Source organism: Neltuma alba, unplaced genomic scaffold (genome assembly GCF_004799145.2).
Source record: "Neltuma alba isolate B1F8T4 unplaced genomic scaffold, ASM479914v2 tig00010370_pilon, whole genome shotgun sequence".
Classification (NCBI taxonomy): Eukaryota; Viridiplantae; Streptophyta; class Magnoliopsida; order Fabales; family Fabaceae; genus Neltuma; species Neltuma alba.
The window spans coordinates 534,764-552,478 of NW_021635275.1; the positions used below are offsets into that span (position 1 = coordinate 534,764).

Here is a 17,715-nt window from a genome sequence, read left to right on the forward strand (position 1 = left end):
TAGCTCATATATATCATTTTTCCCCAATTAAATAAATATTAAAATATAGGTTTAGTATTTGTTTAAAAAAAAAAAGAGGCAATATGATTATAAATGTTTTTGAACGTTATCATAAGGTCAGTGTTGTGCAGATGAGCAGGGTTGTGATTACGCCTGCAAAAATTTCGGTTCGGCATTTGGGGAGCCAATGATAGGCAAACACATGCGGTGATCATAAGGGAGTTCTCTCTTGAGATTGTGACGGTTTCAAATGAAGGGGAATCGTTGTGCATTAATGAATAGTTTGAAATCCCTGCTATTAATTTCTTTAGCACGATTACCCGATGAAGTTTTCCAACCTTCAGCAAGTGTAATTTTTGTGGTAAAAAGGCATTTCTCTAACCCTACACCTCTCATCTCCATTTTCTCTCTGCTTCTCCCTAAAGCCTCCAAAAAAGCTTGCATGCCAGTTGGGCTACTATGACTTTTGCATTCTTTGTTACTAGGCGTTAGGGTTGAGTAAGACAGTATGTTCATGATTGGGACTCTTAATAGTTTCGCCACAATGTGAATGCTAGCAATGGCACCCAACAATGTGAATTCTCCACGGTAATTCTAGCAAATTTTAGCTATATATTCAATGTTAGTTTTAGCTTCCAATCACTGAATCCGTCAAGAGTTCAGAGACATTGGGGGCAATGGCGATTTGTGGCACTGGACCTCAACAACTTCATGCCTCTCGCGCCTTCTCTAGCTCCCTCAATCTTGCTCATGGCTCTGGCTACTTCTCCCTCCCTCTTGGTCATGCTTATTACAAAGCTTGAAGATCATAGTCAACTTCCATGGCATCTGTGGTGGCCATGGCTGACCTGAAATTTTCGAGCTTCGTTAACAAACACCTCTTATTTGTAGAGTAATTATCTTTTCCAATTTATAATGATCTTTTTCTATCTGTTGTCTATTTTAAATTTCATCTCATTTTTTCCTCATTCATCTATTTTAAATGTTTTAATTTTTTTAAGGCTTTATATTCTTAGTAAATTTTGCTGCTTTTAAATTTTTACAAGCTTGATTAATTTGAATTGGTTTGTTCGTGAATGCTTGATTAAATGGGCTTTGATGTGTGGCTTTGGATTTTTAGAATGCTTAAATGTGAATGAGATACTGATATTTGTTTATTTCCCCCTAATTTTTATCTTTACAATCCCTGTTTCTCATCATTTCTTTTTGCTTCCACCTGTAGAGACCCAATGTCACATTCCACATTTTAAGCTACTAAAAAAAATAATTTAAAATTGACTAAGCATCAGATAAGATAACGGAAGTATTGATGAGACAACTTTTGAGATAAAATTCTAAGAAATATATTGTTATAAATTGATGAACTTTTCCTGGATCTTGCTACTCTTTCTTTATCTTTGTAAACTTTAACAAGCTTGACTGATATTAAAAAGGTCCCATATGATTTCAAATGCTGATTCAATTTTGCCGAACTCACACGTTATGTTTGTGTTCATTGCATTTGTTTTTGGACAACTTTAACGCCTTGATAATGGAACTTTTTGAATTCTTTCTTATTTTTTAGAACAGTTAAAAAGTTACTACATTTTATGAAAGGAAAACTCTTTATCAAATATTAAAAAGAAGTTGCAAAGTTATGCCTTTTGCTATCAAATTAAAAGAACCAACGTGTAAACGCACCACATATCGTTTAGCCACACAATAATGATAACTTAATGACTCTCTACCCCTGCACTCATTTGATTATCACAGTTGCATTAAGTAAATTTGTGTAGTTAATAGGATCATTTGAAAAAATAATCACAAATTTGTGAGACAAAATAAATTATGATCTTATATTTAGAATTAAAACAAATGTTTTAACTAACTCTTATATTTAGCATCGAATGTACTCCCTCCGGTCTATAATATAAGATATTTCTAACTAATTCACATGTACCAATAAAAATGGCTTAAAGCATTAAATTTGTCATGAAATTTAGTTGATTTCGGATTTTACTCTTATTAATCACTCTAAATTTTAATATTATATTAATTTTTACTCTCTTTCATTACTCTTTTTAAATATCGGCATATATAAAAAAATATTTAATATTCACTGAAACTATCAAAACGTCTCTAAATGTAAGGTATATTGGTCTCAAATGATGATCATTTCCATAATTGTTAAATGCAACAGAGTGATTAATAGAACTTTGATATGTTCTTCCTCATTAATGACCAAGAGCTTGCCTTCATTATCATATATGTACATATATAAAACTTAATATCTACACTTGCATAACATCCTTGAAATTTAGCAGAAACACTTGCAGAACTTGCGCTATTCCTCAATCGCATCTAGAAATTATTTAATTCTAAATAACAAGTAATTTTTCATTCTAAACATTCTTTTAATAAGATTTTTAATCTCAATCCCAATTCTTAGCTCTCACGTTTAATGTTTCATGCCAAACGGGACCTAATTCCCTCCTCCTCTCTACCCTTACATGTTGCTTGCCCCCGACTAGCATGCTCAAAGCCTTAATAACTACTCCCTCCGTTCCTTATTATAAGAGACATTTGATGTTTATAGCATGTTCCTAAATATAAGAGACACTTAAAAGTTGTCTCTACTTTTTTGTGTTGATTTCCTATTTTACTCATATTTATTGTCTCCAACTCACACTCTCTCTCCTTCCCACTTCTCTTTCTTTTAAGAATTTACTATTGTTCTCTCTTATACTCTCTCTCCTTATTAATGCGGGTATTTTTGGGAAAAAAATATACTTTTTACACATTCATTGTTCTTAACTAATTTTAACTGTTTTTTTGATCAACGTAATTCGGTTATTCGTCTCTTATAATAAGGAACGGAGGGAGTACTATTTTACAGTGCGGCTGCCAAATAGATCAGATAACCAAGATGACATCGGAATATATTTTAATAAAAAAACTACAGCTTCAAAATGGAGTTTTTGAAGCTTGCTCAATGTTTCTCACAAAATGGTAAGGTTGCACTTATTATCATTAATGACAGCACAGTCAAAGCTAAAATCTTCTACTTTTACTATGAAATCTTGTAATACCCGATGATGTCAAAACGGGTTGGGTTAAGCAATTAAATGGCTATTCAATTGATACTTAATAATACGAAACTGATAGTAGAGGGTCACTATAAATGCTATTAGGAAAAAATGCAAAGGGAGTTTCACAAACAAATTATTCATGAAATTTCTTAACGTCTGCTTTATGTAATATACGTTATCTTGAAACTAACACTTAACCTCTTTGTTTGTATCTTTGTGAATTTAATTATTTTAATGACACAATAATTGTGGCTACACCTTTCACATTTCTTTGGAACTAAACATTGATGTTTCATTAGGGAGAATAATATTATAGGTAGTTTTACTAAAAAAATTTTATGTGAAATCAGTATTTAGTAAAATCGTCAACACTTTAGATGATTAAATCTTATACTTTATTGTCCAAATCACATACAAGAAAATCATATTTTCAAAAACTAATAACAAAAGATGAATTTTCTTTGCAATAGAAGAGGAAGAATATAATAAAATATTTTTCAGTAGTATTAACCATTTTAATATGTGTCATCCTTTGCATCGCACAGGGAAGAAGCTTCTAGTTTTATTATGATGGCTTGTAATAAGAACCGGTTCTTGATCCTCATCATTGGTGTAAGATTTGCACTGTACAAATATCATTTCTGCAGTTGAGATTTAAAATTTTTAGCTGATGGTTTTTTAAGTGAAAAAAAAAATATTTCTTGAAAAACTAACATTTAAAAAATTGTTTTTATTTTAGGTTTTACATTCAGTATTAACATTCTTAATTTACTCAAATTAGTTTATTATGTCTTACATTAAGTACTAGAGAAGTATAAAAAGCTGGTAATTAAGTTTTTTCACAAAGTAAGAAATGTTAGTAAGTCAATAAATTTGTTTCAAATTGATATAAGTTACCTATTTTACCCTTATTAAAGAATGTGATTGGAAAATTCTCCTACATATTTCTTACATTTAAAATTATCTCGCCTCTTTGTAACAATGCTTAAAAGTGAAAAACTATTATTAATTATCTTATCAAACTCTTATATTTTGGACCAAAATTTTCTTCTAACCAAGTTTTTATATTATGGGCAAGAGTGAATATATATTGAAATGCAGTGTCAAGGAGGCACCGCACCAAACTGGCTCAGCTTTCATCACCAGAACAACAGCCTTCCCAAAATGACTCGGCTTCTATGCTAATTTTGGGGATCACTTAGCTTTCATTAACCAATCGTTACTATTTTTCTACTAATTGGTCATTCTATAATTTTAAATAACAGTGATTAAAAGGCAAATGATCTCAAATACTCATAAAACTTAAAATTAATTCTCCACCGCTAATTCAAACTCAAATAGGTATGAAAAAGTAAAGTATATGTGTATTTAATAAGAATAATACTGAAAAATATTATTATTTTTAATAAATTCAATGAATTAATTTTATTTAATTTCTTTCCTTTCATCCATATACATGTGGGTAAATTTTTCTAACAGGATTGCAAGTGAGGGCTTTAGTATGTTAACTTGGTAAATGGTGATTGAGAATTATCATTGAATTCCAATAATGCGGCCCCGACAACGCGTTTTCTTTTAATTTTAGTAGTAGTATAGTTTTATTATTTGACACGGGTGTTTAGAGTCATTTATAGTTTAGTTTCTCCTAAACGTCACAATTAACTTGTAAATGTTTAGAAAAATAAGTTAGTTATTTATTAAAAAAATGTATTTAAACACCTCTTTCAATGATTTGCAATTCCTACCCCAAAATTATTTAGGGTCATCTTGATGAAGACCATTAATTAATTGACACTTTAATATTGATGAAGACCATTAACAATGATCTTTTGCGATGGCCAAAAAATAAAAAGCATAACAATGACCTTTTGCTCCTTCTTTGATTTCTCAAAACAATCGGAAAAAAGGTTAAAAAAAATACTTAAACAAGTTCAAGTTTCTTTGGTTTTAAATTAAACGAATAAGTATTAATGGCCTGATGAGTTAAAACAAAGTATTAATAGCCCGGAAGTATAAGTTAGATCGAAGTCAAGACCTCTAGCTTAGAAAAGAGTTTTCATATTGCACTAAATTATTGTGCCAATAGCTAAGCTTGACCGATTTGGTAGAAGGTAATGAAGGGTCTTTTTTTTTAAAAAAAAACAATGATAAAAATTTAGGCATTTTCTAATAAATTGTCACACATGATGCTTGGAGCTTGGATCCCTACTATTCTTATCACTATAATAAAATTTCTACCATCTAAACTTTTGATTTGAACGATCTAAATTTGACATTTTTAATATACAATTTATAATGATAAATTTACTTTTTAAAAGTTGTAATTTTGTTTTGAGGAAAAACTAATCTATGCTCTTATAAAGACTCAATTTCTGTACTCATTTGCTGATCACTTTGCATGAATCAGTGGGCGTTCTCCAATATTATGTCGGCTACTCCAACAATAAGCACTGCCATAGTAATAGTGACTTTACAATTATGCCCTGCCATTACTGTCTTTCCCAGTATTGCCACCTCCATGATAACAGAGGAGAAACATACTCTGTTTTAGAGCAACTAGTGGTAAGAAAAGGTATATTTCTATAATTTGATTTGTCTTCCAAATTATAATCCTAAAAGTTAAAAATTATGGGTTCTTTAATTTGGAGTTCCATGGGACCGCTATGCTGCGGTGTTCATCATCTCATGTTTGGCAATTTCATGTCCGTTTTCATTATAATAACTCCAAAGACTATAAAAACTTTACTATTGACGAAGACCATTACTTGACAACTGAGGGAATCTCACACATTATGATTTTGTCCATTTGCCGTTGGACCTACACACTCCAACCACTTTGACGCATAGAAGGGAGATTCAATAGTATTGCTCTATATATATAAAGACTTTGTAGATGCACTTACTTTATGATCGCTTTGTGTAGACAAAGGAACTTAAGATGGGTGTGATGAGAGTGGCATTTTTATTATGCTTTGTTGTAATAACTTGCTTCCAAATTAATGGTGCAGCATTAGTTGCCATGATAGAAGAGGAAAAACGTGCTCTGCTTTAGACCAAATGGTGGAATTTCAGCAACAGTGCCCACAACTTGTCAGACCCTTGTCACTAGAAAGGCATATCTTGTAATGATTTTGGAAGCCTTGTTGAGATGAATCAACAACAGAAGACTACACAACACCATCAACTAGCAGATTTCAATTTCACTGCATTTCCCCATTTTGAACGTCTCCTACTTTCTGGAATAGTTTTGATAGATTCCATTCCAACACAGATCAGATCTCTTCATAAAATTATCCATCTAGACTTGTCCTCTAATAGTCTTACATGTTAGTTATATATTTTCCATTTCTACTCTTACCTTGCAAATTCACTATTTCAAAATATTGTATTTACCTCCACACAAGCTAATATCTCTATCGGCAGGGACAATTCCAGCGCAAATAGCAGCTCTTCATAATCTCATCAATCTTGACTTGTCTCATAATAAACTTATTGGTGAGTTATGTATGTTCAATTTCTACTCCTACCTTGCAAATTCACTACATTTTGAAATATTATATTTACCTCCACACAATCTAATACCTTTATTGGCAGGCACCATTCCAGCACAGATAGCAGCTTTTTATAATCTCACTTATCTGTACTTCTTTTATAGCAGCCTTACTGGTGAGTTATATATTTTCTATTTATACTCTTACCTTGTAAATTTGCTAAATTTTGACATATTGTATTTACCTCCACAAAACCTGATAGCTCTATTGGCAAGGACCATTCCATCACATACAAGAGCTCGTCATAATCTCATTGATATTTCTAATTTATATTTTAGTATTTGGTTCTTCTAAACAATTACAGTTTTTATGATCTTTTCCAAAAAATATCATCCATATTAGGTCCCTCTCTCTAATTCTCCCTATTTTAAAATTAGATTTTGTTTAATGTAAGAATTTTTTTTCCCGATCAAAAATCAACTTGTAAAAACTATACCTTTCCTTTTTTAATTATTATAAGAAAATATAATTATTAAAAAATAAAAATGTTTAAAAATTCAATAATTCATAAATATAAGATTTTAAATATTCAATATTTAAAATTTCATGAAAAAACCAAGGAACCAAGCTTTAACATTGTAGCACATGAACATGAGATTTTTTTGGGCAACCTGATGCACAATGCGAGTGAATTTGCAGCAGGATTCACAGAAAGGGCATGTCAAGGATGAAATGACACTTTTTGTTATTAAGTTATTTAGTTAATAGCTTGCTATTTCTGTTATGTAAATTAGGCTTGTATATAAATATCTATTACTCCTATAATTCTATTTATAAGACAGAAAGAGAAAACATATTCAAGTCCTATTTATAGGGTATTAAGACAAATTTTTTGTATGAATGTACAATCTCATCTTTCATTTATTATTGTGCTGATTTTATTTACATAAGATATAATATATATTAAACAAGGATAAAATTAGTAAATCGTTGAATTTTAAACCAAACTTAATAAACTTTAAAGTGTTTTTATATACAATAATGAGAAATAAGATTTTTCCGTTCTCACAATATTCCCACTCCCATGATATCTAGAGCCTTCTGACCCTTTCTTTCCCTTTTCGCCCTTAGCTTTTCTGTCTCCTTCCCTGCTCTGTCCTCTTCTCTTTCGTACAAGTGATGATAGCTCCCTCTTACCGCCCACAGCGGCTCGTGCAGGTCGCCAAGCTTTAACCGCTACATTTTTTATAACCCCACAGGCTTGGTTTCGAGCATACGACAAGGAATCCAAAAAAAAAAACCTTTCAAGCAGCTGCAACGACAACATGCAAGCCGCGATACAAAATTTTATAAATATGTGCACCGTAAAATTATTTCAAAAAAATTAATCCAAACAACGGCTAGATATGAAATCTCTCTTTATGTGTAGCTGAAATACAAAGGACTTTAGAGTTTAGACATACAAATATCTAATTTTAATACATATTTTCTGTTCATTTAATTAATTTACACTTTAATATTAATGAAGACCATTAACAATTATGTTTTCCTCCTTCGTTGAATTTTCAAAATAATTAAAGGGAAAAAAGTAAATTATTATACTTGGAAACCTTGTTTCAAATCCCTGTTTGAATATTTGCTAGACTCATCTGGAAATGTCTTTAAGTAAGACAAGACCATGTTATATAGTAGTAGTTGTAGAATTCTGAATGTTTACTTGAATAAATTGTAAGAGGCAAATAATTATTTTAGACTGTGACCCTGACTTGCAAGGAAATTATGACACCATCCATCACGTTATTCAAAATGTTAATGTTTAATCGGACTGAAAGTTAAACCGGAAAGATTAGCGGGTTATGATTCAAATGATCAGATCAATTGGATCATCCGATCAGGCCGGTAATACAATAATTAAATAAAATAATATTATATATATATGTAATTAATATGTATAAAATAAATTTATAATTAAGTATAATAATTATTAATATAATGATATCTCAATAAAAAATTTAAAATAGAAATGAAGATATTTGCTTTATTTATTTCTTTTTGATTTTCGAGGTGCCTTTTTGACTTTTTATGTACGTTTCTGTGATTTGTATTTATTTCTTGGTCTTCCCAGACGCCTCTTGCTTTCAACCATCGGATTAAATCTATTGGGTAACATCGTGGTGCCATGGACATATTTTCACTTAAAAAAATTTTAAACTCTAACCATTCACTTTAGTTTTGGCAACCTCAAAATCCCCCTTCCACTGTTCTTTATGTCTTGCGCCTCTGTGGCAGGGTTTTCCCATTTTGCTGGTATTATTGTTTTCAAAGATAGATCTCGGTTTTTGATTGAGGCTGTGTTGGCGGCAGCACTAAAATTCTCCAAGATCTAGCAGATCTTCCACCTCCTCTATAATGCTAGGCAAACCCTGTTGACAGCAACACCTGCAGAGAACGGTAAATCCGAGTCGTGTCTTACAGACACTGTCCTTAAGAGCTATTCCGCAACTATCGGCAAAGCAAGAAGCGGCACTCCCCAGGATTAAACGGATTCTTCCTGTAAGAACAGGATGAGCAGAACAGCAAAAGGTAAAAGAACTCAGTAAGGCAGAACACCAGAGGAGGGAAGAGAGTTGCCAGAAAGCTCAAAGCACGGCGGTCCCTCTTTGAACTTCCGTCTCATGCCCCTTTTATAGGCTACGGATCACAATACCATTGGGCACATTTAAACGCGCTTAATGATAATTAACTCATAATTAAATGAGCGGTTTCAAGTAGTAATTAACTTGTTTAATGACTATTTAAGGAGGATAAAGTCTTCGGTTATGAACATTGAAGAGGCATAATTATAATTAAAATTTAGATAGATATTTCCAATAAAGTGCCCAGTACCGCATTTGACTCGTGCATAAGGGGATGAGGGGAAATTGCCGGATTTGTCTCCGGTGGCCCATTGTGCGCGTAAGTCTACTCCTCCTCTTGGCCCATTTAGTAGCCCAAGACCACTTATTACTTGGACCCTCACAATCCCAAGCAATGTGGGACTCTTCCTTTGACACACCCATACATAATATTTACAACAGGCTGAGCAGATTTGAGTAAGTTATTTCTCATAAGCTAAACTCTGTTTTCTTAGAGAGCCTTCTTAATATTTTTATCTTTCCATAACTTTCTTCATCATCTTCTTCACCTTCTTCCATTTGGCAATGATGTAGCATTTCTGTATGACAAATTTGAGCTGGATGATTTTTGAAAAACCGCCTCGGGTTCTGGTTTAACTTTGGCTCCCGGCTAAATGACCGACTAGAAACGGTTCAAAATGGCCTAACTGATGAAGCGGTCAAACTGCAAAAAAATGACCTGGAAAACTCTTCGGTCACCGGCCAAACCAGTCCAACTGTCCGGTCTGGTTCGGCTTTTAATTCATTGCATAATGCAGACTCCAAAACTTAAAATATAAATTACTGAAAATTAGTGGAACAAGTCTGAATAAATTACACATCATCCATTTCCTTGGTACACACTCCCTCCAGTTCTTTATATTTTTGGGACTGCAAGGAGAAATTGATGGTCCTATACACACACATACATCCTTTATCCTTATTCTTATAAGAAAAAGAACACACGAATTGATTTTTTTCAGTAACTAGGCCCCAGAAATTTTGTTGAACGGTGAGCTATTAATATTTATTCAAATGGCTACAAATCTAAAAATCTTAGTTCTAATTGTAAATAACTGAGAATAACCTGAGACGACCTAAATAAGTACTTATTTACAACTTACATTCTTGTATTTGTGACCCTTTTTTTTATCAAAAGTTTTCGAGATATAAAAAGTTGATGTTTGGGTGCATTAGTTTCCTTTCTTTAATATTTTTTTTTTAAAGAATATAGATCCCCTGCTGTGAGTTTAGTTAGGTTTGTGTGCAGTGGTTAAGTGGAATTAGAGTACATTTATCTTCTTTTTTTCTACCTTTGATGTGGGGCACCTGAGCACTGCACACAAACCTCACTTCAGTAAATCCAAATCCTAATACGAATTTAAACATTAACACATTGTGATGTTCATCTCACGTTTAGCAATTCATGCCCGTTTTCATTGACAAGACTTTAATGTTGACAAAGCCCATTAACAATGATGTTTTTAATTCTTCTTTGATTTTTCAAAATTGGAAAAAAAGAAAAGAAGAAGAAAAGAGATCTATTATCTGTTATAATTATTACATTCATCTGTATATTACGCAGCTTAAATACGTACAAAGTTTTTTAAAAAAATTTGATAAAACAGATCAAAGTGCTAGATAATTTTATTATTACGAATATAATGGACCTCAGAACTTTTGTTTGAATTTAAGAAAAATAAAAGATTGAGGTACAAATTTATTTTGGAAGTTTTTATTTAGAAGCACTAGGCACCTAGAAAATTTTTTTTGGTATAAATTTGCTCCAAAAGTTCAAAATCAGATCTTAGCAATTTTGTTCCTGCTAAAAATGTTAATAATCATTTCATCAAAAAAAAAATGTTAACAATCAATATCACTATTTTAATTGTTAATATTATTTTTCTTAATATTGATGAGGACCATTAATTAATGTACACTTTAATATGGATGAAGACCATTAACAATGATCCTTTTCTCCTCCTTTGATTTTCAAAGCAATTAGGAAAAAAAGGAAATTATAATACTTGTGACGTGTTTTCAAAATCGTATTTGAATTTTTGCTGAACACGTTTACAAGAGTCTTTAAGTAAGACCAAGACCATAATGGTATAAGTAGTAGTTGTAGAATTTTGAACTTTCACTTGAATTGTAAGTGGCAAGAAACTTCATGCAATAAATTATTGGCCACCAAATAAATTAGTACCCCTCTCTCACGTTATATTGATAATTCAGATTCCAGAACTTGAAATATTAATTATTAAAAATTACTGGAAGAAGCTGAAATAAATTACGAGCCATCCATTTCTTTTTTGTACATACTTTATCTTATCTTTTATATATAGGTTTACAATGCAAATTTGTTCCGAAAATTTTCACTCAAAAACGCTAGGAATTTGAAAGTTTTATTTAGAGCAAATTTATCCTGGAAATTTAAAATTATGGTAGTATTGCCTCCTGCTCTTAAAAACATTAACGATCAACATTACTATTTTAACAGTCAACGCTAATTTTTTAATGACAGGAGGTAATATTGCTATGATTTAAAACTTTTGGGGCAAATTTACTCTTAAATTGATAAATGTAAATACTTTAAAGTGATTTATTAATTAGCTTTCTTAATATACCCAAATTAATTAACTGAATTTTATATTAAGGACTCGAAATTGTATCTAAAAGTCATTTGTGAAACTTATGATATGAATAATTTAAATATGATGATGATGCTAATGATAAATGCACTATCAGCTAATAACAATAAAGCGCGCATAGCAATACTCGTAGAGCCATGATAGTTAAGCTCTTGTCATTTCGATATTCCTCTACACACACAAACACACACACATGTAAATATATATATGAAGACTCTATGGGTGCACCCATTTTGTGATCATTTTTGCAAGCAAATGAATTGAAGATGGGGGTGATGACAGTGGTATTTTTATTATGCTTTGTTGTAGATCGCGGCTGTGGCCAATATGATATAGAAGAGGAGAAATGTGCTCTGCCTCAGACTAAATGGTGGAATTTCAGTGATAGCGCCCACAACTTGTCTCTGGGAACAGATATCTTGCAATGAATTTGGAAGCGTTACTGATATATATCTTCTAGGGAATATTTGTGTGTGCATGTGCGTGACTGAGGGGAGGACTAAACATTCTTAATATTTTAAGGTTTTCAAGAATAATCTTCAAGTGAAAATAACTAATTAACCAAAGACACGATTTTCACTATCGAATAAAACTCTCAAAAGTATTTTTCTGCAAAATGAAGCAAATTCATCTACGTATTTACTTCATAAACTGTAAAAGCACTTTTGAAACCATGGTTTAATTTTCATCCAAATACCCCTAAGAAAACCATAAAGTCCATTATATATGGAAGTCTGTGAATTCTTTCTTGACTTCTCCAAAGAAAAGGCAAAAACAAAATTGCATAAAGTCCGTATTACTATTATGGCATGCCATTCCTGCTTTGTCCTACGATTCTACTGCTGTTGCAATGATAGCAAAGGAAAAACGTGCTTTGCCACAAAGAACACCATGGAATATTACTGCTATAACTTTTATTGATAGGTTTCATTCCAACTCATATAGGAACTCTTCAAAACCTCAACGCGCTGGATTTGTCTCATAATAACATTACAGGTGAGTTCTCTTCCACCCTTACTACCTTGAACTTTTATTCGATTAGAAATGACCTAGTGTCTAGAACACATTAATTTGCATTCCGAATGAATGTTTCTACAGGCACCATCTCAGGAGCTCTTCATAGTCTCTTTTATTTGAACTAGTCTTACAAGAGATTGCAGGTGGGTTACTCTCTGGTGAGAATTCTTATAATTAGTAGAGATATATTTTATATAAAACATTATAGATTTGGAAGACAAAATTATCCAATAACTCCTAATTAGCTCTTATATTAAATACCGGAGGTAGTAATATTTAATGATGGTGTTGGTGAGTGGCAATAATGCAAAATGAATCAATTTTAAGGCAAATTTTATTGCTTCAACTTATCTTGATTCCAGTGAATTAATTAGAAGCAACTTAGATATGTGTGTTTATGTGTGAGGTGAGGACAAAACGATTCTTAATTTTTAAGGGTTTCAAGAATAATCCTCAACTTAGCTCTTATCTTGCCTTGTCTAATAATGTAACAATCTTACTGGTAAGTTATGTACCTTCCACTTCCACTGTTACTATCTTGCAAATTCACTCAATTTAGAATTATTGTATTTACCTCTACATAATCTAATATATTTGTTGATAGGTACCATTCCAATGCTGATAGGAAGTCTTCAAAATCTGACCAGGCTTTCTTTATCTCAACAATCTTACAGGTAAGTTACTTAACATTTACCCTTGCCAAACTCACTCAACTCATGTACTGGAATAAGTTGCCAGTTACTCTTAATGGTACCAATCTTAATTTGGAATATTTGAAACTCAAGGGAAGAGGTTTGATAGGTAAGGTACCATTCCAGCTTCCCCCAGTGACTTTTTATGTGTTGATGAGCTGGACAAAGAGTATTGTGCCGGTGAACTCCGGTTTTCTGATTTTTTAAACTATTGATGATCTATCACTTCCTTTTTCTAGAATTTCAAAAGGAAAAAATTGGAGGAGGCAAGACAATGAAAGAGACCGAAAACCAAGCTAATTTGGTGGGTAAGTTATTGGGCCTTCGATGTCCCAAATGCCCACTTTTCAGTACTCATTTGCAGGGATCATCACATTTAACGTAATTCTCATCACTGAAATGATATTGGGTCTGTTTCGATTAGTAGTAAAAAAAATAACTTATTTATAATCTGGTTTTTAGAAAAATAAGATTAAGTAAAAATTAGATTGGATAATATGATTATGTTTGGATTAATTTTTATAAATAAGTTAGTTTGTGAAAGTAAGTTGTTTGAATTATGATTAAATAAGTAATTTTAGTTTGCAAAATTATCAAAATGAGTATGACTTTTATTAAATAATAATAAATTATAAATTATAAATGTACATAATATAATAATTTTAAATTATTTATAAGCTCTTGTTGATCTCATATATTTTTTATTTTTTATTATTTATTATATGGGCATATTTGAAAATAACATTATATTTCTAACTTATTTATTACTTTCAACTAATTTTAACTGATTTTTTATTATCCACAAATTAGTTATTTTGAGGCTTATAATAAGAATTAGAGGAGGCAGTAAATTGCTTAATGTTTTCTCTCTTTGTATTTCAAAAGTCAAAAGTCATAAGCCATAAATCATAAGCAACTAATTTCTATTTATAGCTCATTATAGCTTTTTATGCAAAAGTTAGATCACCTCACCACCGTTTTGGATAGGCCCATCTCATATTACTGACTCTTTAGAAGCACTTTAGAATCAATGGAATGATCTTATAACCGTTGGGTATTGAGAATGAGATCTTATGATCATTAGATATTAGCTCATTAGAGAAAGAATCACAATACGTTTAGGTTGGTGCTTAATTGAAATGACAAGTAATAGACATCTAAGAATCACGACATGTTTAGGTCGGTGCTTAATTAAAATGACAAATAGACAGATGTCATCAACTCAAAATTTGTTGCAATAGCTGTCATTAATGGTTTTTTTGTCAGGTGAAACAGGTTTGAAACCGGAGCTTTTTATTTTTAATTTTATTGAATTTTTCTGTTATAAAAACTGAAGTGTTTTAGTATTTTAACTTTAATTTAATGCTTTTTTTTTTGTTATAAAAGAACTCAAATTTATTTTTAACTCAATTCTCAACCAAAATCAAATTAGGCCAAAACAGGAATTCTTAATTTATCGGTAAAGGTTCTTTTTTTAAAATTAATAATTAACTAATTTTTTTTAGAAATTAAAAAATTTACCAATCATATTATGAATTCGACTCTATTTGGCTTTAAAAAGCGAAATGTTTTTTTTAAAAAAGAAAACAATCTGGTTTGGCTTTCTCTCAGTAGGCATTCATTGATCCAGACCTTGGGATAGAGAAAAGACAGACTCAAATTTTCCCCAAATAAAAACACGGAATAATAAAAGTTTACTGGCATTTATTAATGCATACGATGAGGTAAGCTAGAGGCAGGAGAGGTTTTATGTCCCTAAAAGATTAATCTTTAGAAGGTCTGTGACATAATCAAACGGAGTTTCTTGCTGAAGGTGCTCTTGTAGGCAAGAATGGAGAGTGATTTCATAAATCTCATCACGCGGTGTGTTTCCACCCCTTCTTATAATGTTTTTTGGAATGGGCATCTTATTGATTATTTTGTTCCAAAGAGAGGACTCTGCCAAGGAGTCACCCTACTTGTTTGTCTCGTATTGTTTGAACAGGTTATCACATTTTCTTCTCTCCTAAAGTTCCCGAGGCTCTAAGGAGGAAACTTAGCTTGCTGAATGGCACGAAGATTGCAGAGGAGATTGGTAGGTGTACTTGGGGCTTCCCTCTCTGGAAATGGAAGACCTACAGAGACCTTTCAATATATAGCGGACAGAGTCAGATCTAAAGTTGATGCTTGAAAGGCGAATTGCCTCTTAACTAAAGGAAGAATTACTCTTGCCAAGTCGTTTTTAAGTAGAGTTCCAATATATCCTACGCAAGTTGCTAAGCTACCGATGAGTATTTGCAATGAAATAGGAAGAATTCAGTGAAAATTTCATTTGCATAATCAAATGCATGACCTGCATATAGATATAATAGCGGAAACCTACTGGTCTTTGCATCCTCTACTTCAGTCTTCAGCATAATCTTCAATTCCATTCTTTTTGGTTTAATCAAGTTCTGTAGATGCTTTTCTGATTTTAATGCAAGCTTTTCTAATTTCAGGCCATGTAAAGGGGCAGTCAACCTATTCCTTGCAGTACCTTCAACAATGATGGTTCAATCTTTGCTTACTCGGTACAGCCTGTTTCTGCACACGTTTGCAGCTCTGTGAAATAAATTTTGGCATCCTCTTTCGTGCCACACGAAGTAACGTTGAGAATCTTTGATTTATATACCAGCTCACCCCAAAAAAAGAAAAAAAAAAATTTACAATTTGTAATGAGAGTGGCTTGAAAAACTCCTCTGCACAGAGTATGCTTGAGGGGATGCTAAAATGCTAGAGAATCGTCTGGAATATTGGAATTAAGATAGAAAAAGAAGTAGAAACATGTAGGTATTTCACTGGAAAAAATGTAGGCATGCAAAAAAATCGCAAGAAAAGAGACTTAATTGATGGCTCTTCAGGGTGAACTTTTCTGCCAATGTCATCTAAGAAAGACAAGTTATATATATTAGAGAAACTGGATAAGCGCTATAAGAAGCTGTGCGTGATGTGTTTGTAACCCTGTTTTGCTATGATTGAGAAGTTATGCATTTGCGTAGTTCACTCACGGGTTTTGCTATTGCAGACTCATCTTGTGAAACAGAAATTATGAAAAAATACCAAAAAGAAAAATCTGAAAGAATGTCGTTAGACCTTGTGTGAATGATATGTTCATATTTCTGTTTATAGGTCTGCTATGACTGGAGTAAAGGGGCTGAAAATCATAATCCTGCGACAGCAAAGACTTAAATCTTCCTGCATTTGCCACAGGTATTCAATGATTTGGTCGTAAAACTAAATGTTCTTTAATGGCTTTTTTTGGCAACATGCGAATATGATATGCTCCTGCAATGCAGGAAAATGAGTTTAAGGGCAATCCTCGACTTGGAACAACTGGGAGAAAGTAGGGATTATCCTAGTTTTGTATTACCCTTCTACGCACATAGATGTTTTATACTAGTGTCGAATGCGGGGCATGGTCTTGACTTGCTGTTTACTGTTTTCATTCTCTGTTCCAGATATGATGTATATTACTCAGATTTGGATCCTCTCACGTGATATGATCGTCATGTGAACAGAAAAATAGATGCATTCATAGCAGAGAAGGTACGATATTTTATTTATTTTTCTCCACACAGCACGTCGTCATCATGTTACTATGGGAGGATCCAAATCGCATTGGTCAGTAGTTTGGTAGTTTTATGATGAGGGATGGTTTTAGTTTCTACGGCGGAAGGCATCTGTAAGTAGTCTGTGATTGCTTTACATAGAGATTGTCAAGTGTAACATAGATATTTTGTTAAATAAGTTATATTGTTAAGAGTTAGTTACAGTTTGTTATGTAGATAGTCTCCGGCTCTCTAGCTCACTTTTGTATATATATTCTTTCCGATCAATAATAATATTAGCTCATTCATTTCCAATATCAAGTTTCATGGTATCTAGAGCCAAACACAAACCCTTTCTTGTCTTTTCCTATTCTCTCTCTCTCCTTCCTTTTGGTTTTCCCCTTCCTTGTTTCCTCCGCCTCCCCCTTCTTTTTTTTTCGGTCGCTCTCCTCTCCTCTGATCGTCCATGGCGACCAACTCTGATCCATCAACCGATCAATCAAGCCCCTATTACATCCATCCAAGCGAAAATCCCGCTCTTGTCCTAGTCTCCCCGCCGCTTGACGGCTCCAATTA

At 32.4% G+C, this 17,715-nt stretch overlaps 1 long non-coding RNA gene across 1 annotated transcript; it reads left to right on the forward strand.

Moving 5' to 3' along the window:
- Positions 1 to 15,198: 15,198 nt before the first annotated feature.
- LOC114756029 (uncharacterized) lies at positions 15,199 to 16,805 on the forward strand. The gene is made up of 3 exons (XR_003741392.1): positions 15,199 to 15,647; positions 16,051 to 16,122; positions 16,721 to 16,805. It is a non-coding gene; the product is annotated as an uncharacterized LOC114756029 (long non-coding RNA).
- Positions 16,806 to 17,715: the final 910 nt, after the last annotated feature.